Genomic DNA, 18,783 nt, shown 5'->3' on the forward strand with positions numbered 1-18,783 from the left:
AAAGGGAACACTGACCTTTAACCCCAGATATTTGGGACCTTACTCTATTAAGGCCATTATCAACCCGGTGGCTGTCAAGTTGGACTTACCTGCTAATATGCAAATTCACCCCGTCTTTCATGTGTCACCTTTGAAGCCAGTGCAACCAGGGACAAGACTAACAAAGCCACCAGACCCTATCCTTGTAGACGGAGAATGTAGATGAGTGCATGTGTGTGCATTGGTATGTAATATTTGGTCACTGCACATCCCACATCCCCTGTAGAGACAGCTGGCATCAATATTTTGGGCCAGCAGCTTCATGCATGTGATTTAAAGTTAAATGTCACATGCCACATGGTATCTATGCCTGCAATGCCAGTTATACTCGCATAGATAGGTCATGGCAACAGCTTCATGCACATTAAAGTTATTTATTTATGTATTTATTAATATGCATATAGCCACAATAGGCTTTACTTATAACATTCTAAAATCATCATATCAACATACATCACAATAAATACTCTGTATAAAAATACAAAACTGCATAGAACACAATAAAAGTTATATAAACAACTCTAAAATTTAGTAAACAACATCCTGAGATAATTGTTTAAGAATTGCTATACAATACTCAAAAAAGTTCACATGTGATGGATAATATTTAGGTCTTGTCCTTTTAGGAGTTTCTCCCAGATCTCATTCATATTGTTTAAATCACAGCTGTTATCGTATGCTTTAACATATCTTAGTCTTATATTGCATACACTTTTACACTCACAAATCAGATGATGTGCTGTCTCAATGAGATCATTCTGACATAAAATACACCTTCTCTCCTTTCTCATGATACCAAGTCTGGATCCCAAAATGTCAAGGCATTCAGACATGTTAAATAAAAAAACTAGGTCGCAGAGAATTTTGCCAGCATCAGGATATGCAGTTAGATAAGACGGGATACCAACAATATTCTCTCTATTCTGTAAGGACACCCCACTGTTATCTTTTGTTGTTAATTGTATGGTGTCTCTCTCTTGTCTTTCGCTGAATAGTATGCCAACCAACCGACAGCATTCTCTTTTGCCCATTTGTCATATATGGATTTCCACCGATCAAGTGTATTCACGTCTATTGCATTGAATGTGTTGAACATGTCAACCATTAATGTACCATTAGCTAAAATACATAACTTTGTGTATAACATGGCTGATCTATATTCCATAACATCACAAATCTGCTTTAAATTGCATTCTAAAATAATGTATTCACTGCATAGGGCTTTCGGCATTCGAAATAGAAATTTTAAAATGTTGCCTTCAAATTTGTTCGATTCCAGCATTAGTTTTGTACCCCAGATCTCAGCTGCACACAATAAACACAATACTATTTTTGATTCACATAGCAACAATATTTTATTAATAGAGATCCCTGCTTGTGTTCCAAAGAAATTACTTAATGCCATAGTACTATTCATACATCTTGTTTTAATATCTATCCATTGCTGCTTTCATACTAGATTATGATCTAAGATCACCCTTAAATATCTATACCATTCAACAATTTCGATTTTGGGACCATCAATGGTCCATTTAAGATTTGTATGTGATATGCGGTTAGATCTTCCTGCAAAGACTCCAAACTTTGTCTTGCTCAGATTTGTCTTAAGTGCGTTCTTCAAAGCAAATGCTTCCAATACTGATAATTTATACTGAAGACCAGCCGGTGTATAGTCTAATAAGATTAGGTCTACCGCGTAACCAAGGCAATCAATTTTCAAGGGTCCTACTTTTAAATCATTTGACAGTATTTTGTTGAAAGCCTCGGGTAAGTCTGCAAGGTATACATTGAAAAAGGTTGCAGCTAACTGACACCCCTGCTTAACTCCTCTGCATGTTGGCAATAGCCCAGATACCTTACCCTCTGACTTTTACAGAGGTGTTTGTGTATAGTAGTCTGATCATTGATAATAGACCAAGGGCGATATTACATTACATGAACTTATTCCAGAGTCTGTTTCTTAGGATAGTGTCAAATACGGCTGAGAAATCAATCAATGTGGCCTATATGGGAAGCTGATGTCTTGCCGAGGTGAATCCAATAGCTGATACCACAATGGTGATGTTATGCAGAGTTGATGATTTCATTAGAAATCCTGAATGATTTGGTGGTAACATATGACAATCATTGATCCAGTGGGTCAGTTCATTATGTAATATTCTAGCAAAGATTTTCACTGGAATACCCAGCATCCCTACAATGCGATAATTGCCTGGTTCTTTAGAACATCCCTTTTTATGTACCAGCAATATGGAACATTCCTGCCATGTTTTTGGCACCTTGTTATGGTTTCCTATCCACCCAAACAATATATGTAGAGCATTAGCCCATTTGTCTGGTGATAGTTTCAATAAAGCATTACACATACAATCAGGTCCATAGCCCTTGAAGAAGGGAGTGTTGAGATTAGTTCTTTAATTTTCTCTGCTGATAAACTGCATTCCCATTCACCAGCCACTATTTATGAAGTTTCCTCAGGGGGTTCTTCTGCACCCACCATTATTCCGACATGATTAAACCATTCAGATTCAGCCACACAGTTAACAGAGAGTGCTTTCTTTTTTGTCTGATTAATGATTGTCCATATGACTTGAATATTATTTAGTTTATATTTCATTTGCTTTCTCTCTTTTATGCCACCACAACCATTTCCTGTGCTCTGCCTTAACAGACTTGATTTTCAAATGTACACCATGTATATCAGCGTCTATGATTATACTAATATCATTATCATATTTAGGCATGCTCTGGTGGCTCACATTCCACCGTTCACAGGTTGACATGCATTTGTGTTTCTGTGTAAATACATGTTTTATTGAGACTATTGCTTTTGGATTGAGTTCCAACATCCTCAGGTCATTAGAATCTGTTATTGCTTGACAATATCTGTTTGCCTTTTACCAAATTGGTAGGATTCCATGTTATCCAATTACCTGCATTATTCAATGCAATATTTCCGACCATATCATAGTAATTTTTCTCTATTTTACCATTCATTAGGAGCAGGTAAAGAGGGAGGTGATCACTCTCTTCTCTACTACCAATAGCCATGTCACAAACAAAATATTCAGCCAGCTTGTTGATTACAATGTAGTCAGTAGTTGACAAGCTTAATCTTCCTATTCTTGTCGGTTTTCTCATAGGATCACTAAAGCTTGAGCCACTCAATACCTTTAACTTACAATTACAAATCTGCTTGTTCCAACCCTTGGCATGTCTATTAATAGGATGATATTTATATGGTCTTGATTTACAGTTTATCATATCTGCGCTAGAGGATTCAGCTAGAACAGCATTGAAGTCAGCTAGCAGGAGGATCGGATATTTGGAGTTACATTCTTTCAGAATTTTATGAACAGTTTGAGTATTCATCTTATTAAAACTACAGTTCAGTGGATTATATAAATTAATCATAAGCATTGCAGGGGATTCATTGTTTTCAGTTTGAATCATCACAGCTAAAACCATGTCTGTTGACCATTTAGTATCGGTTTCTGTCCATTAATGGCGTATAGATGTCAAGAGACCACCTTTGGGACTTCCCAACGTGCCCTCTTTAGCTGGTCTTTGTATGGTACTGCGACCATCAATCTCACAGTCTCCGCGCATCCATGTCTCTTGTAACACAACTACCACAACAAAATTAATGTTTTCTAATAGTCCTTCTTCAGAAATGTAATGGGAGTTTCCTCTTTTGTTCCAAGATAAGACTAAATCAGTATTATTGAGATTGTTTATGCAAATGATCTTTAAAGGTAACGGGGAGCCATTGCCAGTAACCTTCAGACATATCGAGAACAGAGTCTGCTAGTTCTAAACTTGATGTTGTTTTTGGCATTTTAAAATATCTAATAAGGCCTGGCTGGTTACTAGTTTTCACTACATCATCCCTCAATTTTTGATGAGTTTGAGTCTTAATAGGCTCATATTTAGATAAATTCATGTATCTCTCCTGATACAAATATCACAGTTTTCTAAATTCCATACCATAGTGTAACATATAAAGAATCACATCATTAGTACACCATCTCTTAGTAGTCACTCTATTCATATCAACTAGCTGGTTAACAATGCGTAGATTTTTTGATGTACTCATTCTCAAAGGAACGATTTGTTGACATAAACCAAGAATCTGTTTTTTATTAAGCAGTATGCCATTATTATTTTTATCATCAACTTGGAGTTGAAGGGCACATATCTTGCTAACCAAGGGGTCAAAATTTATTATTTCATCTAATTAGGAAGAGTTGACTCCACCAGCCCTTGGCATGTCTACTAATAGAATCAGATTTTTATGGTCCTGATTTACTGTTTATCATATCTGCCCTAGAGGATTCAGCTAGAACAGCATTAAAGTCAAATAACAGGATGATTAGCTATTTGGAGATACATTCTTTCAGAATTCTATGAACAGTTTGAGTATTCACCTTATTAAAACTACTGTTAGGTGGATTATAAAATTTAACAATAAGCATTGTTGGGCATTCATTGTTTTCAGTTTGAATCATCACAGCTAAAACCATGTCTGTTTACATTTAGTATCGGCTCCCATCCCTGGATTGCGTGTAGATGTCAAGAGACCTCCTTTGGGACTTCCCAACGGGCCCTTTTTAGCTGGTCTTTGTATGGTACTGCGACCATCAATCTCAAAGTCTCCGCGCATCCATGTCTCTTGTAGCGCATCTACCACAAATAAATTCATGTCTTCTAATAGTCCCTCTTCGGAAATGTAATGGGAGTTTCTTTTTTTGTTCCAAGATAAGACTAAGTCAGTGTTATCGATATTGTTTATGGAATTGGGCTTTAAAGGCAACGGGGAGCCATTGCCAGTAACCTTCAGACATATTGAGAGCAGAGTCTGTGTGTTCTAAACTTGATGTTGATTTCTGCATTGTAGAATAGCCAGTAAGGCCTGGCTGGTTACTAGTATTTACCACATCATCCCTCAGTTTTTGATGAGTTTGAGTCTTTAGAGGGTCATATATAGATTAATTCATGTATGTCTCCTGATACAAATGTCACAGTTTTCAAAATTCCATACCTTATTGTAACCTATATAAAGAATCACCTCATTAGTACACCATATCTTAGTAGTCACTCTATTCATATCAACTAGCTGGTCAACAATGCGTAGATCTTTTGATGTTATAATTCTCAATGGAACGATTTGTTGACATAAACCAAGAATCTGTTTTCTATTAAGCACTATGCCATTATTATTTTTATCATCAACTTGGAGTTGAAGGGCACGTATCTTACTAACCAAGGGGTGAATATTTATCATTTCATCTAATTTTGAAGAGTTGGTTCAATCAGGCTTTGCATGCTCTACATTAGTGGCATTTTCAGTATAATTTCCAGCTAGTTCAATAAAGATATGTTGCAGATAAGGTAGGATGTTATCTAAGATATATGCATTTATTTGTGCTTTTTTCTTCCTTGTCTTATCTATCTTACATTCTTTTTGTCCCAATATTATTGGAGTATTTTGCATTGGGGCATTTACATCTGCCAAATAATCACACATGTCATTACGTCTTTCATTTTTTTTCTTGGTCTCAATGTGCTTATCTATGGATATGGGTGGTACATAATCTGGTATCACATGATCCTTTTTATTATTAGTAACTCTTTTCGGAGAGCTCACTATTTTACTAGCATCATTGGAACACATATTATGTGTAAGATGTTTTTCAACATTTCTAGGTAATAGCAGTTCCTATCCAAGTGTGAATTGTCGGTGTACATTGCTGCTTTAGAAAACAATCTTTTTTGTTTTCCTTTGAAAATCTTTATATTATCTTTTACTTTGCACTGGTTATCTTTTTTTCTTGATCATGACTTAGTGCATTATTTCCTATATCGTGTGATTTATTACAACTCTCTGTTAATATACAGTTATTGGCCTGCGTGACTCCAGTTATTTATGCGTTACTATCTTCATTACAAATAATATCGGGACACTTATTTGATGGCAAAATTATGGCGTCTGTGTTTGTACTAGCATCTTTTAACATTTTTCACCCTGTGTTAATACTTTTATGTAGTAGCAATGAATGAATATCCAGTTTCTGTTCAATATTTTCACATTTGTCTACTAAAGTGACTAACAGATTTTCCCGTGCTTCAAACATTTCATTTGACTGCATGCTTGTACTGCTTACATCCATTACATCGCTTATTGTCTCTTCGGTGAGATCTATATGAATCAGGGATTTTGTGACAGCAGATTGAGTGGGGCTGGATGATGACATTTCATCACTCTTAGCCTCATTTACAAGCAGCTGTCCAGTTTCCGGAGCAACTTCAAATCTGTCAGCGTTTACTGCCTGAGGTCCTGAGAAATCGTCTACAGTGCTTATGGTATCTATAGAAACGTCACTAGACACGTCCAGAGGAGCTCGAGGACCAGCATTATGCACCTCACTAACACCCACTGTGTTTGCCCAGAGCTCATTTTCCTCAAGTGTTGGTGTTATTTCCTTTTCTGTGTCAGTTAGGAGTTCTTGTTCTACATCATATTCAACATTCACATTGTGGATTATGACAGGAAGTTTGTGAGCATTAGGTGTTGTGTGAGCCTGTTCTTCAAGTGCCCGATCTAAACCTGGATGCATCTCTATCACAGATAAGAATTTGGCATTCACATCTCTTTTGTTGTCTTTTGATATATCTGTCTTATTAGTCGAGGTCATGGGCACTACAATGTTCATAATCTCAGTATCAGAGAAAGGGACATTGAATATTTGGGAAATAAATTTAGGGCCAATACATGGCAGCGCTGCACTTAATTCTTCAGACAAAGAACATAATGTTGCCTCCTCTTCTTTATTTCTTGTGTACTTCTAAATGTTCTTTTTTTCCAAAAAAAGTGTCATTTTTGTTAGCCCTGATTCATAAAGAAGGCCCTGTTTATGAATGATTTTGGGCGTTTGGGTCGGGCTTCCTTTTCAGGCTCACTTTGATCAGTGGGCTCGATATTTCTAGATCTAACGGTCTCATGTAGCACCAAAGAGTACAGTGGTGCATCCTTTCCGTTTTAGCAATGGATCATTTCGCCTGCAATAAGTCGTCACTTTCACACGTTACACTGCTCCCTTCTGAACAAACACGACAGACCACACAAGACAATATCAGTCACTACAACTATGGTGGCCAGCTGCTACTCATTCATAAATCTTCCGCCCCACCCTGCGGTTTGTTTACTTTTCAAATGCCAGTTCTGCCTACACGTAACCGTTTGTGTACGTACGTGAAGTTTACAGAATCTGCAGTATTTTTGAATTGATACAATCTTACCGCTTTCTAAAGGAAATTCACATCCCTTTATAGATTCAAAGAACGACCAAGGCAAAACTGGATAGAGTGTAGTGCTATCACTGCCACAGGCGCAAACCAACAAATAGCAAAACAGCGACTTTAACAGTGACTTTCTTGAAGCGTGCATTGAAGCGCACATTTACACGTTATATGCCTTCTGGGAGAAGGGAGCGTGGCTTCACACTCAGCCCTAAATATAGAGAAATACACTTGTATTAGTGCTCGTACGAGCTTAGCAAAATAATGCCAGTCCTCAGTCTCAAGTCCTTAATATTTGAAGCCATACCAGGCAATTTCTTCAAGATTTTTCGTAAAGTCTTTTCACAGCACCAGGGCCCTTCCCAGCAAAAAAGCGACCTTACCAGCGACTTTCTCGAAGCGCACGCGCTGAAGCACACGGTCATTCGTAATGTTGCCTTATCGGAGAACGGGGCGTGGCTTCAAATTCAGCCCAGGCCCTTTCTTCAAGATTTTCCATAAAGTCTTTTCACAGCACCAGGGTCCTCCCCAGCAAATCAAAGACTTTACCAGCGACTTTCTCGAAGCACTTCATGCATGTGCTTTATGGTTAATGGTCACTTTAAATAACTTGCATTAAGCTGCTGCCATGACCTTTCTATGCAAGTAAGCCAGTAAGTATGCAAGAAATATTGGCATAAATCGGTTGTGACAGCAGCTTCATGAATGTGATTTCAAGTTAATGGTCACCTGATTAAACATGCTGAAGCTGCTGCCACAACCTATACATGTAAGTAATGCTTACTGGCATGGGTAGGATGTGGCAGCAAACAGTGCTTTAAATGGGATAAGAAATTAAGGGGGACCTCTAACGGGCCATGATGTGACATTTGCGGGTGAGCCTTAAAAGGGTCTGTTACACGTTCACGTCCCAAGAAGATAAACCTTTAAAAGAGGTGGGCCTAGATAAATAAAGGGGTGCTCCAACAGTGCAATCATGTTTTCATATGTGTAATGAAAAGGAAGACATTTTACTTTAAAATGTGTATTAACGAATAATTAATGTGTGTAGAAATATTGACCAAAGTAAATATATTCAAACATAAAATAGGACATCAACACTAAATAGGTTGATGGACCATGCATCCCATAGTTCTTTTGAAAGAAGAAAATGAGTCTTACAAATTAAAATCATTCTAATGATAACCTTTTAATATGTGCTGTAAAAATGAAATAATCAAACAATGTACTGTGGTATAGTTTCCATTCAGTTTTTGAAATTAAGCATATTTCTTTACCTCAGAGGAGGTGCAGTTGGTAATTTGACTTCTTAAAGACGTCAGAGATATGAGGAGAGAAGAAGAGTTTGGAGTCGAAGATGACCCTAAGGTTTTTAGCCTCACAGCGGGGAGAAGGAAGCAGGCCAATGGAGGCCGGCCACAGAGTGACAGGAAAAGAAGGTGCACTTGTGCCAATGAGGAGGATCTCCGTCCCGCTGGCATTACGGCAGAGATCATTGATGGCACACCACTGCTGGATTGCAAAGACATAATCCAGGATGAGAGAGGGAGAAGAGGTGGCCGAAGGGAGCCTGAGAGCGAGCTGAGTGTCATCCGCATAGCACTGAAAGTTGAAGCAGAGAACGGCCATGCGGTGGGTGAGAGGTGCCAGGTATTGATTGAACAGCCAGGGGGAAAGGTTAGACACCTGGGGAACACCACAGGTAGAGAGTGAGATAGAGGAGAGGAAGGAACCAAGTTGGACCTGGGAGGGTCGGTCCGAGAGGAAAGAGGTCAGCCAGGCCAGGGCCTGATCAGTGATACCCAGGTTATCACGGTGCAAGTTGAGCAGGATGGCAAGGTTGGCATAAGAGAGATTGAGTAAGATGAGGACAGAGGGGTGAATAGCATCAAGGTTACAGAGCAGGTATTCACTGATGTTCAGGAGAGACGTTTCCGTGCTTCTGCTGCACTGAAGCCAGACTGATGGTCATGGAGACAACCAACAGATTCAGTGTGAAGATTAAGCTGAGAGATGGCCAGCTTTTCCAAGAGTTTGCCCAGGAAAGGAGTGATGGAGATCAGGCGATAGCGGACAGGAGGGGTCGACTGAGGGTTTCTTGAGTAGAGGGTCACATGGGAGTGCTTCAGGGGGAAGGGAAAGTTCCAGTGGCAAAATAGTGATTGCAGAAGTCAGTCAAGGCTGGAGTGAGGGTGTCAATGTGGTCCTTGATGGTTTTGGAAGAACAGGGAAGAACCTGTTTTGATGAGCTTTTTCCTGGATCAGACTTGTCTAGAAACCTCGTCTGGGGTGAAAAGAGGAAAGGCAGAGAAGGGAGGAGGAGAGGTGATCTCAGGGAGGCCAGAGGTAGAGGAGAAGGTAGAGGGAGAAGGAGTACAGGATGAGAGGGTAGACAGGATGCCCTCGGTTTTAGGGATGGAATGAGAAGCCAGTGCCATTCAGAGGGCCTGGGAGGGAACAGGAGAAGCAGAGACTGCAGCAGGATTGGCCAGCTACTTGCAGATTTTAAAGAGTTTTGCTGAGTTGTTAGATGCCGCAGAGATGTGGGCTTGGATTTGAGCTCTCTTCCTATTGAGGTCAGAGTCAGTATTGCATTTGGAGCAGGCGACAGGCCAGTTTGTCAGAGGATGCACAAGATGTTAGCCATTTCCTCTCAGACACCTTAGACTTGCATTTAAGGGTGACGAGGTCTGAGTCGTACGCAGAGTTGCACTTGGCTTTGGGCTTCAAGCAGATCCTCATGACAGGGGCAAGAACATCAAGAGATAGAAGAGTGGAGCTTGGAAAGGGTTGTGTAAGGATATGAGTCAGTGTCATGATGCCTACACCTGGGGACCCAGACCACGTCCAGCAACCCCGGAAGCAGGCATCAAGTTATGCTAAGCAAGCCCAACAACCCCTTCTAGGGGCTATTTGGGTCCAGTCCTGGCACCTATGGCGCCAGGCTCATATGGAGAGTCAGTCCTGGTGCCATAGGCGCCAGGCTCATAGATTAAAACTTACCTGATGCAGACCATGCTGCAAACTTACCTGATGCAGACCATGCTGCAAGAGCTCCAAGCCAAAAGAGGCTTGGAAGGGACTACTTTACTTAGGGACTATTTTTTACTCAGGCGGGGCTGGGGAGTAATACTTACCTGGGACTAATTTGAAGGCTATTTAAACCACGCCCGAAGAGCAGCACACGCTTTGCGTTATTCTGCATCCAGCAGCGTAACGCTCACCGTGCCTGCAAGTCTGCATCCATCCTTCTGCCACGCCCACCTCGAGTTTGGAGCTCCAAGAAAAAGGGAGAAAGAAGGAGAAAAGGTTAGAACAAGAGCAATACCTTTAATCCTTACCTGAATTCCCGATCCATCGCGCCTTCGAGCTGGAAGAAAGAAGTTATTTTTTGCGCGTCACTTCGCCTGCTGCAGCGCTGCGCTGAACTCACCGGCCTTCGCAGCATCTTCACATTCCACTGCATCCTCCTGCATGTTCCCGCCGCACTCCAGCACCTAAGGAGAAGACAAGAACAGCAAGGTGAGTTAAGGGAATACACAGAGGAATATTAGTTACCCCCCCATAGACTTACCTGATTTTACCACTGGGGGTACTATTCCTCTTCACGTGTCGGCGCAGCTTACACTGCATCTTCGCCGAACCCCGGCCCCTAAGGGGAAACAGAAGGACAGCAAGGTGAAACAAAGGGACTAACAAGGGGAACCCTCCTCACCACAATAGACTTACCTGATTTTACTGCCGGAGGTATTATTCCCCAAGACTTCATACTTTCTCTCAGCGCCTGAATAAAGGAGAAAGCAACAGGTTACATATTGACTTTATTTTATCGAACTGTGTTGGAAAATACAAATCCTTACCAGAATACTACCAGTTGCCACAAGGAACTCTTCATTAGGGTCAAGCTGCAACCTGCAAGGAATCGGACAAGAGTGAAAGTCAGGCATTTGAACTCTTATGAACTTTATACTTGCGGCGTCTTGCCGGGAATCTCGGAGTCAATATTGTTCTGGAACTCACCAATTCCTTCGAGCCAGTGAAGCAACTGGTTATCAACGTGCCTCTGCGCTCAATGCAGGATGGAGAGCTCATCTTTTCAAACCATCAGGTGAGACTATAATAGGGGACATCAAAGGTGATCTGTGGGGAGAACAGCGGGGGTGGGGGGATTTACGCTCAACTCCACGGGTGTTTAATTCCCTTTCTCCATTTGCAGAAGAATATTCCTACGGGCCAAGCAAACAAAGCTAGGTGGGCCAGTCCAGTCCGTCATCTCTGCCCTACGAGTCACATTGGTGGAGACCGCAGCTGTCCAGTTCCGATCGACGCCTCTGTGGGAGCCAGGTGAGCATAACAGAACACAAATCCTACCCACAAATTCCCACCCGGGCGTTATGGATACCTCAGAGACTGACCAACTGGCCCAATTACTAGGGGAACTGAGGGCCAAAGTGCATTCCGCCCGTCAGGAAACCAATGCTCTTAGGAGAGAACTGATTCTTTCAAAAGAGCGAACTGATGACCTTGCTAGGCAACTATTGCAAAGCCAGGCTGGACAAGCACCCCTACCTGGTTCCGTGGGAGATCCAGCTCCTGTGTTATCGAGTAACCCAGTGCAAATAAACCTACCAGGAAATATTCCATTAGCTCCACCCGAACGCTTTGCCGGAGATCCCAAAAGGTTCGCCGTGTTAATGACCAATGCCGCTTGCACTTTTTATGCAGACCTGTAGCCTTCCCAAATGATCAAGCCAAGGTAGCCTTTGTATTGTCATATCTCAGCGGCAGTGCAGCTGATTGATCAATTCCACTAGTTACTCAGGATGACCCAATTCTTCGGGATTTTCAGGGCTTTCAAACGAGCATGGAAAGACTATTTGCCCGGCACTCCCAAGGACAGGCCCTGGATAACAAACTTTTGTCCCTACGACAGGGAAACCAGGACCTTCTATCCTATATCGCAACCTTTAATAGGTTGATAGTGGAAACTGGATGGCCTGAGGTGAATCGAATCACGTTATTTCATCGAGGGCTTCGAGGAGAACGCAAGGATGTCTTGGCTCAAGTAGTGAACCCACCACAAGACTGCGCTGAATATATAGACTTAGTTGTCCAGTTAGATCACAGACTTCAGAACAGAAAGGCTGATCGAGCCAAGTTTGAGAATTGGGTGTTGGTCAAAACCCACGCTAACCCCAAAGGAGCAGATGCTTCAGAACCCATGCAAATTGGAGGGGTTAAAGGATCCTTAAACCAGAAGGAAAGAGAAAGGAGACGGAAAATGCAATTGTGTCTATATTGTGGAACTTCTGGGCATTTTTTTATGGGATTGCCCTGTAAAACCACCCAAGAAGGTGGTAGGAGCTGCTGATAAAAGCCATATGGAGTCAGACTCGGGAAACGACCACGCCCGACAAGCGTAGAGGTCTGCTTACCGAGCTTGAAGAAGGATACTCAGACCTGACATTTCATCATACCAATGGTCATCATAGATCGAGGGCAGCCATCGCATATGCACACAGTAAGGGCATACATTGATAGCGGGGCCATAGGAAACTATGTGGACTATGAATTGGCTTCCAGGATGAATCTACCTCTCTGACGAAAAACCACCTCAGATGTCATCACCACAGTCGATGGAACTGAAATTGCCTCTGGGCCTGTAACTTATTCCACCGCAGAGATGACACTATTGGGTCAGGATGGGCATCGAGAGACTATTGTATTTGATCTAATCAAAGCCCCACAGTTCCAAATAATACTGGGGATACCTTGGTTGGAAACACATAATCCTTGTATTGATTGGCGAGAGAAGAGAATAACCTTCCCGGATTGTGCACAAACCTGTTACCCAAAGAAAAGTCAGAACGCAGGCCTGGCCACAGTAACTTTAGCAGTCATGCAACTACCTCCAGAATACCAAGAATTCCAGGATGTCTTCCAAAAAGAACAGGCAAACACCTTACCTCCTCACAGATCGTACGATTGTCAAATCAATCTCATACCCGCCGCACAACCCCCTTGTAGCAGGATCTATGCCCTTACAGAACCTGAGAACCTTCACCTACGACAATACTTAGACCAGTACCTTGCCAATGGCTTTATTCACCCATCCAAGTCCCCTGCATCTTCAGCTTTGTTCTTCGTGCCCAAAAAGGAAGGTGACCTCAGAAAGTGCATAGACTACCGCGCATTGAACCAGATAACTGTTAAGAACCGATACCCATTGCCTCTGATCCTAGAACTACTAGACCAAGTGAAGGACGCTTGTATATACACTAAATTAGATCTCCGGGGGGCATATCATCTGGTACGTGTAAAAAAAGGCGACGAATGGAAGACTGCTTTCCGCACTAAGTATGGGTTATTCGAATACCAGGTGATGCCTTTCGGGTTGTGCAATGCACCAGCAGCCTTCCAATACTTCATGAACGATGTTCTTCGTGAACTCATTGACGTTTGTGTTGTCGTATATATCGATGATGTTCTAGTATACTCCTCTTCAGAATCTGACCATGTGAAGCACGTCCGAGCAGTCCTTGAGAAAGTGCACCAGCACAAACTATATGCAAAACTGGAAAAATGCATTTTTCATGCCACAGAAGTTGAATTCCTTGGGTTTATCCTGACTCCAAAGGGAGTCCCAATGGACTCACGAAAGGTGGACGCAATCCTTAAGTGGCCATCACCAGGTTCAGTTAAAGGAGTACAAAGCATGCTCGGCTTTGCCAATTTCTACCGCAGATTCATCCCGGATTTTTCACATGTTGTACATCCCATCACAGCACTCTTGCGAAAAAATAAACGCTTTATGTGGACTGAAGAAGCTGAAAATGCCTTCCAAGAGCTGAAAGCAAAATTCACGTCTGCACCTGTATTAAAGCACTCACGCCCTGAACTTCCATACATAGTGGAAACCGATGCATCCAGTCTACCCATGGGAGCTGTCCTGTCTCAAAAGGACCCTGAAACTGGCCAGCTTCATCCAGAAGCATTTTGGTCCAGAAAGTTCTCGGCACCCGAGTTAAACTATGCGGTTACCGACAAGAAGTTATTAGCCATTAATTCCGCCTTCAAGGCTTGGCGGCACTATCTTCTCAATGCCAGGCATACCATTACTGTGATCACCGATCACCGGAACTTACAGTATTTAAAGACAGCCAAGGCCCAATCGTCACATCAACTCCGATGGGCATTGTTCTTTGCCGAGTTTGATTTCGTAATAACCTATCGACCAGGTTGTAAGAATGGTAAAGCAGACGCCTTATCCCGAATAGGGATGGGAGAGGCAGAAGTGAACCCAGAACCAGTACCTATAATTTCCGAACAAAGAATTCTTGGCATGACTACTCTACAGGCACTAGAGGACAATCAGGTAAAGATCCAGCAACTCTTTGATCCTACAGCCCTGCAGGACGGGGTAAAAAAAGGCCCGGACTACTCTGTCACCAATGATATGCCTTATTACCAAGGGCGGCTATTTCTGCCACACAAGGAACTACAAGAGCTAGTAATTTCCCATTATCATGATACCCTAATGGAGGGGCACCCAGGTATTGCAAATACTGAAGCTAAAATTAAAAGACAATTCTGGTGGGCCACCTGGTGAAAGGATATTAAATCATTTGTGATGTCTTGTGGCATTTGCGTCCAAAACAAAAGTCAAAAGAAAAAACCAGCTGGACACTTACAACCTTTGGACATTCCTCCTACACCATGGCACACCATATCGTTAGACTTTATTACTGATCTACCCCCATGCAATGGATTTAACACCATTCTAGTTATTGTGGATCTTTTTTCCATAATGGCCCACTTTATTCCTTTAAAGGGATTACCTTCAGCTTTAATCATGGCCAAGGAGTTCCTCGAAAACATTGTTTGCATACACTGATTTCCGTCCATATTGGTCTCTGACCGGGGCAGTCAATTCATTTCACATTTTTGGAAAGAATGCTGTCAATTGGCGCAAATCGATGTGAGGTTATCGACCAGTCAACACCCCCAGACAGACCGATGGTCAAACGGAGAGGACCAACCAGACTCTCTAACAAAACCTGCGTTGTATGTTACATCAGACTGAGAGTAATTGGAAAGACATTCTTTGGATAGCCGAATATGCATACAATAATTCAGTACACTCTGAAACTGGACAAAGCCCCTTTTATACCTTATATGGGCACCATCCTCGAACCTCAGACCTTGATTCACCCCAACACTTAGAAATGCCCGCAGTGGACCATCTGCACACTACGCTTACTCAAGCCTTTGAGGAAGCAACTACATATTTAAAACAGCCGAAAGAAAAATACAAGAAAGATGCTGATCGGCATAGAAGTGATACTCCACAATACCAGATAGGGGACCAAGTATGGTTAGCCACAAAACATATCTATCTAAAGGGAACACTGACCTTTAACCCCAGATATTTGGGACCTTACTCTATTAAGGCCATTATCAACCCGGTGGCTGTCAAGTTGGACTTACCTGCTAATATGCAAATTCACCCCGTCTTTCATGTGTCACCTTTGAAGCCAGTGCAACCAGGGACAAGACTAACAAAGCCACCAGACCCTATCCTTGTAGACGGAGAACCCAAATTTGAAGTTAAGAACATCCTGGACTCCAAGCTGATGAAGTCAAAAATCTTTTATATAATCGACTGGAAAGGTTACGGACCACAGGAAAGGTCATGGGAACCTAGTGACCATGTTCATGCACCTCGATTGTTGAAAAAATTCCACCGGAATTTCCCAGACAAACCGAAACCAGAGGGAAGAATGACTTTAGGAGGGGCCTTGGGGGGGAGTGCTGTCATGATGCCTACCCCCGGCGACCCAGACCACGTCCAGCAACCCCATAAGCAGGCATCAAGTTATCCTAAGCAAGCCCAACAACCCCTGCTAGGATCTGTTTGGGTCCAGTCCTGGCGCCTATGGTGCCAAGCTCATATCGAGAGTCAGTCCTGGCGCCATAGGCACCAGGCTCATAGATTAAAATGTACCTGATGCAGACCATGCTGCAAACTTACCTGATGCAGACCATGCTGCAAGAGCTCCAAGCCAAAAGATGCTTGGAAGGGACTACTTTACTTAGGGACTATTTTTTATTCGGGCGGGGCTGGGGAGGAATACTTACCTGGGACTACTTTGGAGGCTATTTAAACCACGCCAGAAGAGCAGCAGCATAACGCTCACCGTGCCTGCAAGTCTGCATCCAGCCTTCTCCCACGCCCGCCTCGAGTTTGGAGCTCCTAGAAAAAGGGAGAAAGAAGGAGAAAAGGTTAGAACAAGAGCAATACCTTTAATCCTTACCTGAATTCCCGATCCATCGCGCCTTCGAGCTGGAAGAAAGAAGTTATTTTTTGCGCGTCACTTCGCCTGCTGCAGCGCTGCGCTGAACTCACCGGCCTTCGCAGCATCTTCACATTCCACTGCATCCTCCTGCATGTTCCCGCCGCACTCCAGCACCTAAGGAGAAGACAAGAACAGCAAGGTGAGTTAAGGGAATACACAGAGGAATATTAGTTACCCCCCCATAGACTTACCTGATTTTACCACTGGGGGTACTATTCCTCTTCACGTGTCGGCGCAGCTTACACTGCATCTTCGCCGAACCCCGGCCCCTAAGGGGAAACAGAAGGACAGCAAGGTGAAACAAAGGGACTAACAAGGGGAACCCTCCTCACCACAATAGACTTACCTGATTTTACTGCCGGAGATATTATTCCCCAAGACTTCATACTTTCTCTCAGCGCCTGAATAAAGGAGAAAGCAACAGGTTACATATTGACTTTATTTTATCGAACTGTGTTGGAAAATACAAATCCTTACCAGAATACTACCGGTTGCCACAAGGAACTCTTCATTAGGGTCAAGCTGCAACCTGCAAGGAATCGGACAAGAGTGAAAGTCAGGCATTTGAACTCTTATGAACTTTATACTTGCGGCGTCTTGCCGGGAATCTCGGAGTCAATATTGTTTTGGAACTCACCAATTCCTTCGAGCCAGTGAAGCAACTGGTTATCAACGTGCCTCTGCGCTCAATGCAGGATGGAGAGGTCATCTTTTCAAACCATCAGGTGAGACTATAATAGGGGACATCAAAGGTGATCTGTGGGGAGAACAGCGGGGATGGGGGGATTTACGCTCAACTCCACGGGTGTTTAATTCCCTTTCTCCATTTGCAGAAGAATATTCCTACGGGCCAAGCAGACAAAGCTAGGTGGGCCAGTCCAGTCCGTCATCTCTGCCCTACGCGTCACATTGGTGGAGACCGCAGCTGTCCAGTTCCGATCGACGCCTCTGTGGGAGCCAGGTGAGCGTAACAGAACACGAATCCTACCCACAAATTCCCACCCGGGCGTTATGGATACCTCAGAGACTGACCAACTGGCCCAAATACTAGGGGAACTGAGGGCCAAAGTGCATTCCGCCCGTCAGGAAACCAATGCTCTTAGGAGAGAACTGATTCTTTCAAAAGAGCGAACTGATGACCTTGCTAGGCAACTATTGCAAAGCCAGGCTGGACAAGCACCCCTACCTGGTTCCGTGGGAGATCCAGCTCCTGTGTTATCGAGTAACCCAGTGAAAATAAACCTACCAGGAAATATTCCATTAGCTCCACCCGAACGCTTTGCCGGAGATCCCAAAAGGTTCGCCGTGTTAATGAACCAATGCCGCTTGCACTTTTTATGCAGACCTGGAGCCTTCCCAAATGATCAAGCCAAGGTAGCCTTTGTATTGTCATATCTCAGCGGCAGTGCAGCTGATTGATCAATTCCACTAGTTACTCAGGATGACCCAATTCTTCGGGATTTTCAGGGCTTTCAAACGAGCATGGAAAGACTATTTGCCCGGCACTCCCAAGGACAGGCCCTGGATAACAAACTTTTGTCCCTACGACAGGGAAACCAGGACCTTCTATCCTATATCGCAACCTTTAATAGGTTGATAGTGGAAACTGGATGGCCTGAGGTGAATCGAATCACGTTATTTCATCGAGGGCTTCGAGGAGAACGCAAGGATGTCTTGGCTCAAGTCGTGAACCCACCTCAAGACTGCGCTGAATATATAGACTTAGTTGTCCAGTTAGATCACAGACTTCAGAACAGAAAGGCTGATCGAGCCAAGTTTGAGAATTGGGTGTTGGTCAAAACCCACGCTAACCCCAAAGGAGCAGATGCTTCAGAACCCATGCAAATCGGAGGGGTTAAAGGATCCTTAAACCAGAAGGAAAGAGAAAGGAGACGGAAAATGCAATTGTGTCTATATTGTGGAACTTCTGGGCATTTTTTTACGGGATTGCCCTGTAAAACCACCCAAGAAGGTGGTAGGAGCTGCTGATAAAAGCCATATGGAGTCAGACTCGGGAAACGACCACGCCCGACAAGCGTAGAGGTCTGCTTACCGAGCTTGAAGAAGGATACTCAGACCTCACATTTCA

Source organism: Ambystoma mexicanum, chromosome 10 (genome assembly GCF_040938575.1).
Source record: "Ambystoma mexicanum isolate Mex_15411 chromosome 10, UKY_AmexF1_1, whole genome shotgun sequence".
NCBI lineage: Eukaryota > Metazoa > Chordata > Amphibia > Caudata > Ambystomatidae > Ambystoma > Ambystoma mexicanum.